The sequence below is a fragment of the Humulus lupulus genome, chromosome 4 (assembly GCF_963169125.1).
Source record: "Humulus lupulus chromosome 4, drHumLupu1.1, whole genome shotgun sequence".
In the NCBI taxonomy this organism is placed as follows: domain Eukaryota; kingdom Viridiplantae; phylum Streptophyta; class Magnoliopsida; order Rosales; family Cannabaceae; genus Humulus; species Humulus lupulus.
In genome coordinates this window covers 95,140,152-95,152,407 of record NC_084796.1, presented here as the reverse complement: position 1 = coordinate 95,152,407, position 12,256 = coordinate 95,140,152, and positions in this window count along the sequence as shown.

Below are 12,256 nucleotides of genomic sequence, written 5' to 3'. Positions count from 1 at the left end.
CCAGCTGAAGATGTTCTGTAGCTCTTGAACCTTTAGTAGAGAAAGGTATCTTGGTCATCTTTCCTTCTAGACAGGATTCACAAACAGGGAGAGATCCAATAGATAGTTCTCTTAAAGGACCATCTTTTACAAGCCTATTAATTTTGTCTAGACCAATATGGCCCAATCTCAAGTGCCACAAATATGTTTCACTATCGGAATCAATCTTTTTGTTGTTTAATAGATCTAGGATTAGTTGTTTTAAATAATTCAGAATTATAAGCATATTTCTCTTTTGCCTGTAGTGTATAAAGCCCATCAATAGATTTTGCAGAACATATCTTAAAACCATATCTTGAAATAACAATCGAATTATTATTAAAAGAAATTTCAAAACCTTGTTCATGCAACATAGAAACAGAAATTAAGTTTCTAGAAATTCTAGGAATATAATAAACGTTCTCTAAAATAAGAAATTTATTCTTCTCATATTCCAGACGGGCTGTTCCATCTGCTGCTGCAGAGACAATCTAACCCCTTCCTACCCTCATAGTCACCTCCCCATTAGCAAGCTTCCTCGTCAAACTAAGAATCCGTAGAGAAAAACAAACATGATTAGTGGCTCCTCAATCTACTATCCAAGATGAGGAATTGTCTTCCACTAAACAAGCTTCTAACACGAGTAAATCAAATTTACCTTTCTTTTTCTCTTTCAGGTCAGCGAGATACTTTGGACAGTTTCTCTTCTAGTGACCATCAACTCCACAGTGAAAACAAGTCCCTTTAGGGGCCTTCTATTTGGAGCTTTTGGTGTTCTTGTTCTCTTTGCCTTTGGATGACTTTTTAGGCTTCTTTGAATTCTCGTCTTTTTCTTTCTCCTTGTCCTTTCCATTTCTATTTTTTCTCTTTTTAGTTTTATCCTTTGAAGAGGATGGGTTAGAATCAACAACATTTGCTTCTCCTTCTTTCTCAGAACCATTGTTAAGAGATTCATAAGTTTGCAACTCATTCAATAACTGTGTCATGTTTTATGATAATTTTTTCATGACATAGTTGATTGTGAAACCTTTAAAAGCTGGAGAAAGCGATTCAAGTATAATACTCACTTGAGTCCTTTCATCAATGATTGCCCCATGGATAATGGCATCGTGCATTATATTGATCATGTCTAATACATGTTCTCTGATAGAAACTCCTTTCTTCATTTTCTTGGTCATGTAGGATTTGGTGGCCTCATACTTGCATTGATCTGACTACTACCCAAACACATCTTAAAGGGTATCCCATATCTCATAAGCATTCTCAGTGTTTTGAAACTTCTTTCTGAGCACATCGCTCATACTCGCAAGCATATAACACTTTTCTTTGTTGTTCGATAAGATCCGATTATCAAACTTTTCCCTCGTAGTTTTGGCAACAGTAGCGGGAGGGACTTCAGGACATTCCTCTGTCAAGAAAAATTTGTGGTTCTCACATATTAATAAAATGTTCAATTTTGATTTCCATTTCATGTAGTTTTCACGAGTCAAATTTTCATTTGCAAGTAAAGAAGATACATGATTTGAGCTTGACATGATTGCTGAAAATAAATAAATAAACAAAAATGAATTTCTGCATATAATAAATATCAGTATTTTTTGGAATAGTAAACGTGATGCATGAATGCAACAATTAAAGAACACATAAAAAATAATTACTAATTCAACGATTAATTAATTTGAACATTAATGGACCAGTCTTAGGGTAGGTCAGACTAATTCCAAATTAATTTTGAGACAAGTTCTCAAATTTATAAGTGAAAACTTAAATCATCATTTCTCTTTTGACTTATAAACAACCGCTTGTTTGGTCAAGAATACACTAGTCCACTCGAAAGCCTAATGTACCTTGTGAGTGTAACCCATTATTTTAGATCAATGACTTAACTCAAGAGTGTACCCTAGGGCCAATCAAACTTGAAATACATCATTAAATCCTATTCTTGAAAAAGAAGTTTGCCTTGAGAATAACACAGTTGGAAGCCTTCCTTAGGGGGACACAAGCAATGGTGCCACGAGGCCCTCTCCATGCCACCTCGGTGCTAATTAATAATGGAGACCATGAGACTTATTGTCATAACTCCCTCTCCCACTCACTATTTGAAATATGTGTTTTCTCAAAACATCCTATGCTTTTTAATTGGTTTGTAAAAATAAAGTGATCTATTTTTACCAAATGATATTCTAATAATTACTAATCAAACTAAGCAAAATTAAAATAATAGAACTATGCCCTAGTTAATTCAATTTTATTTTGCTATAATTACTAGGAATATCATTTATTATTTAATAAAATAATTTTATTAAATACTAGAAATTAAATAACTTTTAAAATCTATTTCTACTCTTGAACTAGTTAAAGCTATATTTATTATTATATGGTCCATCATAAAACATATAATCACAGAGGACAATCCTAAGACATGTTTCTACTCATATGAGATGCATGCTAATTTTAAATACTGTGTGGGTAATATATATGACATGTCAAAAATGCATGATAAAGTATTAAACAATTTAATCACATTCAAACATTTAAATAAATAAATACTAAATAAATAAATAAATGTGGGCCGGGTGTCTTGGGTATTTCTAGAAAATTACAACACTTGCAAAATTATACACAAAAATGTAAGAAATTAAATAAAACCTAAAGAGATCTCTATCTTCAACTTTGGGCCTTCACAAGTAGTCTTGATCCATTACGTCATTTATCCATTTAATTTTGAATTAAAATAACTTTTAATTATCTTAAACAAATTTTAAGAATAATTAACTTGGGCTTTAATGCCCAATAAGTTATTAGGCCCAGTTTTGAATTTGGGCTCAAACAATTAATTCAAAATAAAGTAATTTTTAATTATGTGCTAAAATTAATTAGGCCCATAATTTAAATGGATAGCTTAGATGCAAGCCCTAGGGTTTAGAAACCCTAGGGGTGGCTGCATGAGGCTCGGCATGGGGCAAGAGGCAAGCGGTTGCTAGAAGGTGCGGCTAAAGCTGGTGGCTCGGCATGGGCGCGCGGGGCTGGCAGACACAGGGGTGCGGGCGAGCAACAACAGCAGGCGCAGGGGGGCGAGCCAACAGGGTACGTGCGATATCCTTAGGCTAGGCCTTTGGGGCACAGAACCCGGAGCTTGGGCCTTACTGAATTTTTCAAATAATTTAATGCAAAAAATTAAATTACAAAAAATTCCTATGGCCCAAAATGGCTTACATTTTTCATCTAGAAATTTAAGAACAATTTCTAAGCCCAAAACACCATATAATTAACGATCCTTAAGAATAAACTTTAATCATACATACATCCATCCATTAACACGTATTACAATAACATAAGAATGCATATTATGCCCACACAATAATTAATGTATTCAAAGATTAATGATCGCTCTAGTACCAATTGTTAGGAACGAGTTTCCTAATACGCAACGGAATGGTAGTGGGTTGCCCAGTGTACAACAATTTTTTTTGTAACATATTTAAGCTACCTTTAAATATGCGGATCCATTAATATACATACATTAATCATAAGAAATAAAAGAATAGAAAACATGCATCTTGGTGCCTATCAAGTGTCCTTGCTATCTTTTTGTATTTTAAACGAACTTCCTATCCAAGCTGCTCCCAGGTACTCAAACCAAGATCTTCCACAACGTTCTCTAAACCTCAAGAAGTGTGTGGGCACTTAGAGAATAAAGGATGGTAAATTTCTGATTCAACTTGATGTACTCAACACATGAGATCAAAAGAATAGACTTGAGATTGATCTGTATCTTTTTCAGGGAGAGACAGAAAAATATCGTTATTTTCTTTTGAGCGAATAAAAGAGTGTCTCTTTTATTTTCTGATAAGTCGAACTTAAATAGAAAATATTCAGATTTTAAAAAATAAATCTATAACCAATTTTCAATTTATCTTTTAAATAAATAATTAATTATCTTATTAATAAAAATATCAAATAACTAACTTTTGAATTTTCCATTAATTATTTAATTAAATAAATAAAGTTGACAAATCTATAGCACCCTATATTTAAGGGATATTTTATTTTTCCACAATCATTTAATTATTTATTCAAACTACCTTATCAGATAAAATCCAACAACCTGATAATTAATTCAAATTTGAATTAATTATCAAATATAATTAATTCAAATTTGAATTAATTATCAAATATAATTAATTATTTGAATAAATATCAATCTTTTAAATTCAAATCCAATTTGAACTTATCAGATTATTATCTCCCACTAAAATAAAGATATTTAATTAATTCTACCAATTAATTAAAACCAATTTTAATTAATACTAATTTTGAAAATTAAATATTAATTTTATTATAATTTCAAAAATTATAATTAATTAATTATTTAATATAATTTCAAAAATTAAATATTATTTTTTTTTATTTACAACTAAGTCTTAAGAAATTAATTAATCACTATTCTCACATAATTGCATATGTGGCCTCAAGAACAAATTTCTTCTTAAATGTGTCTTTTCACTATTTTTCCCTTTATATCAACTCTTGCCTTGAATAGTGTTGATAAAGCCACTATGGGGACCTATGGACCTATAATTCCAAGCTCCTATAAATTTGAGATTATTAATTAATTAATCTTAATTTATTAATCTCATGATTACTCCACTATAAATATGAGACTGCACTCTTGTAATTATAGACATTTCATTTACTGAGTACTTTATAATAATAAAGCGTCCATTGATATTGTTGACGCAGTTGCTCAGCAACAGATAATTATATGAATAAATGGGATGGATTAGTGCTAAATGATGAACCGTAATATGTGAATAATCTCAAAGGAAGGTTATAACTCGTTTACTCTTTTTAGGTGGTTTGAAGGTTAAAATCCCTCTAGTCCACCAGTCAATATTATTGATATATCTCTGGTATTCCTTACAGGGGTGTTTCTTTACAAATTGGAAGGCAACTCTTTGCAATGCCCAGGGTCTCCATATTTATAGGGAGAGAACACCTTGGTGTTGGCAAAGGGGGTCATCCCGTGACCTCCTTACCCATCATGTCACTTCTGTGGCATTCATGATTAATTCCTAAAACCTGACAATGAAGTGTGGTCCAATCAATAGGTAAGGGGATAATGGGCCGCATGGCCCAAGCTAGTCGTGGGGTGCCTGAACACGCACGTTTACATTGCGTGGTTGACTTTATAAAGGGATGGACGTGTCAGCTCTAGGTCGTACCCCGAGCTTGATGTAGTCCTGGCTCGTGGTGTCCACCCTGCTAACTCAATGCCCTTGAGTATTCTTACTAAACCTTTGGCTACCTCGAGCTAAAGAGGTAGAGACTTGTAACAGCAGCTCCGGGTAGGTGGCTTCCACGTGGCTGATAGGATTATGCCATTTTCCAGCTCGCTAATAACCCGTGGATATTTAGGGCGTACATATATAATCATTACATACAAATTAACCCTCTAATAATGATTCATAATTAATTGGGAATAAATTACCGTTTTACCCTTTTAAATAAATCTTGTTTCCTTAAGTACCATTGAATTTACTAGTGAAGGTTAATTCATAACTAAATTATGAATTTGAGCTCAATAACCTTTTAATCACGAGAGTCAACCCTTAAGAGAACCATTACTCAATCTCTTATGAGAAGTTAAGTGATAGGATTATGCCCTTTTCCAGCTCGCTAATAACCCGTGGATATTTAGGGCTTACATTTGCCCCCTAAGCCCCTGCTTGTGGCGTATGACGTTGCCTGTGGCCACAATAGGGGGTTTTAGGCTTCCTTGTCGACTCTTCATGTCCCTCCCATTGCGCTGGTATCGGATACGTGGAGCATCGTGGTTGGAGACGGCCTGTCTTCCGAGAACCGCATTAAATGGCCTAGCCTACCTTCGGCCGTCGTTTCGTCTTTCGAGTTGTGATCCTCGTATCCCACATCAAGATGATCGAACGACCCTCATTCTTTTGCCTTTTACGTATATATAAGGTTGGCCACCTTTCGCATGAGCCACCTTTTTATTTGAAATTTTTTCTCATCTTCTTTCTTCTCTCTTCTCAATTTCAATACCCTTTTTTCCTTCCGGTCATTGTTCCAGACGTTCCTGAGTTCCAAACACAAGGGTTCTTTCATGACTCCAGTTTCAAAGATTCCACCAGGATTCCAACTCCTACGCTCTTTTCAGTCTTTACGCAGCAAAAAACTTCTGTAAGTCCTCTGTCTGCTGTATGCTTTTTAAATGCTTCCATTTTTCTTTGCTTAGGTAAACTTCCTTCTTAGCCGCATACGGTAGGTTGTTTTTCTTTGCTGGTATTTTGTGCATAGGTTTTTATCCTAGGGGTATCGACCGTAGGAAATAGAATGCTTAGGAACATGACTCATAGGACAATATTCTGGGATGATTTTTCTGGGTTATCTTTTTAAATGCCTGTTTGGATAGGCGAAGGCAACAAGTTTCTGGGGTGCAAAAACCGGGTAGCTTAGGGGCCACGCTTCATAGGCGGTTTTGCCTTTAGAAACTTTCCCTCCAGGGAAAACTTTATCCTGACCCTCCTGACACACGGATCCCAAGCAATCGGGGACCCGTTGGGAGCATAGGCGCGTGTTCATAGAATCGCATGGTCTCACTCGCCGCGGGCTGAGATTACCTCAGCCCGTGTAAAGGAAACCATTCTTTGTGCTTGATTCTTTCTTATGCTTAGGTCGCCTTTTCTAAACTTTCTTCATCTTTGTTCGTTAGGCGACCAGATGGGACCCAGGAAGAATATGCCTAAGAAGAGTGCCGACCAGATGGGACCCAGGAAGAATATGCCTAAGAAGAGGTGGCAACAGACTCCCCAATCCCCAACTTCGGTCCCACCGTGGAGAAGGAGTTCGAGGTGGGACCTGACGCCTTCTTCGAGGCCGAGAAAATTGCCTTGAAGGTTACAACCCAGGGGAAAGTCAATAAAATCATGCTTTCCCACAACATCGAGATAGGGAAGGTCGCCCTGGTTGTCCGTCCTCCCCTTGAGGGGGAGCAGAGCTGCGCACCGCTCGATGAGGAGTTCGCGGCCTGGAGTGATGAACACCTTAAGGCTGGGGCCTTTCTCCCCCTGGACCAGTACTTCGCGGATTTCATGAATTTCGTGAAGCTAGCCCCCTTCATACTCCCCCCTAACTCCTACCATCTGTTAGCGGGGTTGAAGTACTTGTTCCTGAAGCAGGAATGGGAGGTCCCCACACTGACGGACATCCACTACTTTTTCTACCTCAAAGCCAGCCCGGACCAACGGGGGCCAAGTGAAGGGTTCTACTACCTGACCCGTTTTCCCAACTCAGCCGCAGTCATCGAGCTGCCCAGCCACCCCAATGACTTCAAGGGTCAATTTTTCATGTCAACGGGGTTTCGCAACTACGAATATCATTACTTCAACTGTCCTCATAAGTTCCTTCTAACTTTAGCTCGCAAGATCGTCGTTGATTAGTTTATTTCCATTCGTTATCGACTCGAAAACTATCGTGCAGCTAGTTTTGTGAGGACGGCTAAGTCGGTGACCCTTGGGGGTCAGTACGAAACCTTGGCGGGGCTCCCCCCAAGTGAAAAAAACTATCGCCAGCTCGTGTCTGATGAGACGATGCTGGCGTGTAAGTTGATTTCCCCGGGCCAGACTCTGGACTTGAGGAGGGCGCGGACCTTCCCCGCAGCTCGCGAGATGGTGCCTATCCCTGAGGAGGAGGCCGCGGATGAGGACGAGGATGAGGAGGACAAGGTGCCCCTCGTGCGCCGGAAGCGGGCTCTCGAGGTCGCCCAGGGGGTTAATGCAGAGCGGACCCAGTCCGGGGCAGCAGCTGGCCCCTCTGGCCAAGGTAACCCTTACTTGTTTAGGGACTTAAACAGGGCAGCCCCAGACCTACGGCTTGCTGGGTTTAACCCCAGCCAACTTGTTCACCGCCACCAAAATGACCCAGATCGCAACATCACTCTACTCCAGTGTGTAGACCAGCTAGTGTTGCGTTATGACATGGGCCACCCTAGGGGTACTGTAGTAGTAGATTATACCCTGGCCTTTAGGTCAGCCTTCTTTGAGGAGTATGGGACCAACCTTAGGTCGTGGCCCTCCCTTTTGGAGGGTGTAGTAGCTCCGGGTCTTAGGTAGTATGTAGAGGAGTCCAGTCCTGAGGTGGATCCGGACCTAGAGCCTCCTCTCATTCGTAAAGTCATTATGTTAGACTCCCCCGTAGAAGCTCCATAGCCGGAGGTCTTGACAATAGATTCCTCCTCTAGCTTGGAGGGTAGGACCTTTTTCAATAAATACTTTAGATTTTTTGCAATCAAAATGTCTTTACATGCATACTAATGATTTGTTCTTTGTTTCAGACGAGGAGATGTTGCAGCCTAGGGACAATGTTCTGCGATCTATGTTCCAGGGGGCAAATCCTTCCTCCGGGTCATCCGGACCCTTGGTGAAGAGGCTCCGGTTGACTAAGAAAACCCCTCGGACTTCTTCCAAGTCTCATGCCAAGGGGAAAAACCAGGGTCCTGCTGCCATAGAGATGGTACCTCCACCCCCTCCTGCAGTGGAGAAGATGGCTCCACCTCCCCCGCGACCTCCTGTCCCTAATCGAGAATAGGATATACCAACCGGGACCTTGTGAGCCCCAACTCCCGGTGTGTGCGTCCTGGTCAACCCTCAAGCCTTGAAGAAAATCCCCAAGGTCTTTAGGGGGACGGTTTACGAAACCGCGACCTACATGGTGGACCACTGCTACAATGCCACCTCGAGGGACTTGCAGGAGATCGAGACGAGGAGCCCCGAGCACGATGGAGTCTTCACTGGGGATGACCCTCACGGTAAGTTTGCTTTACCACTGGTTCTTTCTATTATCTTGCAGGCGGCTTTGGCTCTCCACCGGAGCATATCTCGGTCCAGGGCCAGGATTGACGAGATCTAGGGCGAGCACCAGGCTTCCCAGGCCGCCCTCTCGTCTGCTCGACAACAGGAGCAGGATGCCAAAGCTGCGCTGGTGACTGCCCGGGAAAGCGAGAAGGTCGTGCAGGCCGCCTCGGTTGCTGCAAAAGCCGACCTGGAGGCATCTCGGGCCAAGCTGCTGGAGGCCGAAGCTACTAAGGTTGCCTTGGACGCCGCAAAGGTTGAACTTGAAGAGGCCAAGGTCGCCCTTGTGGTGGAGAGGGCATCTTCCAGCTCCTCCATGGAGGCCATGCTGTACCATTGCTGGGCCTTCAACCAGGATGGTGACTTTTCCTTCCTGGGGCCGGATGTGTGGGAGTCCTTCTTGGAGAAGTTCAAAGCTCGCCTTCAACAAGAGGCGCCCTCTGAGACCGGGGAGACTTCCACTGCAACCGAGAAGGATGCCGAGGGGGTGACTTCATCGGAGCGGCCTGGCGGGGCTTAGGATTTTTGCTCCTTTCTCTTTTATTTTTATTTGTAACTTTATATTACGAGGTTTTTTATCCTCGAGACAATTGATTTCCTTAGATTTATTTAATCTATTTATATATATTTGTGGTTTAACTTAGTTTCTGTTGGTGTTATGATTGACTTCTTATGAATTTTAGGAAAAAACATCTATTAATCAATTTGAACCAACTTCTAAGTCTTAGGACCTGGTTGCACACAGGACATTGATTTTAATAAACTTAGTTCGCGTTAATCTTTTATTGATATCTCGTGCTTCTTAAGAAAAGCATCGATCAATCAATTTAAATCAACTTCTAAGTTTTAGGACCTGGTTGTGTCTAGGACATTAATTTTTAAAAACTTAGTTCGTGTTAATCCTTTATCGATATCTCGTGCTTTTTAAGAAAAACATCGATCAATCAATTTAAATTAACTTCTAAGTTTTAGGACCTGGTTGTATCCAGGACATTAATTTCCAAAAACTTAGTTCGTGTTAATCCTTTATCGATATCTCGTGCTTTTTAAGAAAAACATCGATCAATCAATTTGAACTAACTTCTAAGTTTTAGGACCTAGTTGTATCCAGGACATTAATTTTTAAAAACTTAGTTCGTGTTAATCCTTTATCGATATCTCATGCTTTTTAAGAAAAACATTGATCAATCAATTTAAATCAACTTCTAAGTTTTAGGACCTGGTTGTAGCTAGGACATTAATTTCCAAAAACTTAGTTCATGTTAATCCTTTATCGATACCTCGTGCTTTTTAAGAAAAACATCGATCAATCAATTTGAACTAACTTCTAAGATTTTGGACCTGGTTATATCCAGGATATATGCCCCCCAAGTAATCAGGAAAGGGTCTTTCGTGGTTACTTGACGTTACATCCACAAACATATACAATAAATGCAAAAAGATTAACTCTTATTACTTAATAAACAAAAGATGGCTTTTATAGCTAAGCCTTACAAAGATATTATTGATAATATTTCTTTAAGTGTATAGCATTCCAAATTCGTGGGACTGCTTCTCTGTTAAGTCGAGCTAGCTTATAGGTTCCTTCTTTCACGACCTCGGTTATTTGATAGGGCCATTCCCAGTTTGGTTCCAACACTTCGTCCTTGGGATCCTTACCGGCCAGGAAGACTCTTCTGAGTACCAGGTCGCCAACGCTAAAGACGCGTTTCTTGACCTTTGAGTTGAAATAACGAGTGATCTTTTGCTGATAATGCGCGAGCTGCAGCTATGAATCTTCTCATTTTTTGTCAATTAGGTCGAGGGACGCGCATAGCAGTTCATCATTCCGTTCTTGGTTAAATGCCTGGACTCTATGCGAGGGTACCTTTACTTCGACAGGAAGGACTGCCTCACTCTCGAAAGCTAGGGAGAAAGGAGTATGACCCGTCGACGTTCGATGTGAGGTCCGGTATGCCCACAGTACCTGGGGGAGCTGTTCGGGCCAGACTCCCTTGGCTTCATCCAGTCTTTTCTTAAGGCTCGCCTTTAGCGTCTTGTTGACAGCCTCGACCTGCCCATTGGCCTGGGGATAGGCCACGGAGGAGAAGCTTTTAACAATGCCGTGCCTCTCGCAGAATTCGGTGAAGAGGTTGCTATCGAACTACGTTCCATTATCCGACACGATCTTCTTTGGCAGCCCAAATCGGCAGATAATACTGTTGACCACGAAGTCGAGGACTCTCTTTGAAGTGATCGTTGCCAGGGGCTCTGCTTCTGCCCACTTCGTGAAGTAGTCGATAGCCACCACCGCGTAGCGAAATCCTCCCTTTCCAGTAGGGAGGGCACCAACCAGGTCAATACCCCAGACCACGAACGACCATGGGGACGAGATCATCTTCAGCTCGACCGGGGGAGCTCGGGCAATTGTGGCGAATCGCTGGCACCTGTCACACTTTTTGACGTAGGAGATTGAGTCCTTTGACAAAGTGGGCCAATAATACCCTTGCCTTAGTATCTTCAGGGCCAGGCTTTGCCCCCCCAGTGTGAACTCCGCAAAAACCCTCGTGCACCTCCTGTAAAATGGCCTTCGCCTCGCTTGGTAGAACACACCGTAGGAGAGGTAAAGAGTGTCCATGCCGGTATAATATCCCATCTATCACTGTATAACTTGGAGCCTGATAAAGTACCCGCCTTGCGTCATTTCGCTCCACGGGTAACTTTCCTGCTGTGAGATACTCGAGGATGGGGGTCACCCAGGTCGGTCTGGCGTCGATCATCTCAATCTCCGCCCTGACTTCCTCTATGCTTGGTCTTTCCAAGAACTCTATCGGCACCAGCCCCAAAGTCTCCGCCTCCCCAGAGGTAGCGAGCTTTGCCAGGGCGTCTGCGTTGGCATTCTGCTCCCGAGGTATCTGCTTGATTGAGCTGCGCTCAAATGTAGATAGTTCTTTCTTTACCTTGGCCAGGTAAGCAGCCATCTTGGTTCCCCGTGCTTGGTATTGCCCTAACACTTGGTTTACCATGAGCTGGGAATCACTGTAACACTGAACGGAGCTGGCCCTCAGCTCCTGGGCGACCGTTAGCCTAGCCAGTAAAGCTTTGTACTCGGCCTCGTTGTTGGACGATTTGAATCCAAACCGTAGTGCCGAGTGGAATCGATGTCCCTCCGGGGATATCAATATGATTCCAGCCCCAGAGCCGTTCTCATTAGACGAGACATCTACGAAGACCTTCCATGAGGCCGGAGCTGACTCTTCTACCGGATCTGGGTCTGGAGCTTCCCGGAATCCTGTGCACTCTGCCACAAAATCAGCCAGAGCCTGGCTTTTAATTGCAGTTCGCGGTATGTACAGTATCTCAAATTGGCCGAGCTCGATAGCCCACTT